Source organism: Colobus angolensis, unplaced genomic scaffold (genome assembly GCF_000951035.1).
Source record: "Colobus angolensis palliatus isolate OR3802 unplaced genomic scaffold, Cang.pa_1.0 Scaffold5, whole genome shotgun sequence".
Taxonomy (NCBI): Eukaryota; Metazoa; Chordata; class Mammalia; order Primates; family Cercopithecidae; genus Colobus; species Colobus angolensis.
This window is the reverse complement of record NW_012118487.1, coordinates 17950722-17951137: the sequence shown is the minus strand read 5'-3', so window position 1 is coordinate 17951137 and position 416 is coordinate 17950722.

Below are 416 nucleotides of genomic sequence, written 5' to 3'. Positions count from 1 at the left end.
GAGAAGCAGTGCATTTAGCCCTAAATGTTGTCACCTGCACATTGTGCACATGTACCCTGGAACTTAAAGTATGATAATTAAAAAAAAAAAAAAAAAGAATACAGTTAGTATTCCCACCTATAGATAGAGAAGAAAACTGAGAGGCTTAAGTGAAAACTTGAAGACCCCTGAGAACACATGTCCACAGTACTTGAGAAGCAGTGCATTTAGCCCTAAATGTTGTCACTTGACCACTTAGCAACACAAATGGGACTGTGAATGCACACACAACCCTGAAAAATCTACACTTACCCTAATGATCCAGCCTATGCTTATATGAAAATTTTAGAGTTATCATAAAAATGAAAATACAGAGTTAGAAACACTATTTTGGAACCTCCTTTCTCCTGAAAATATCAATGCAGAAACTCAGGTTG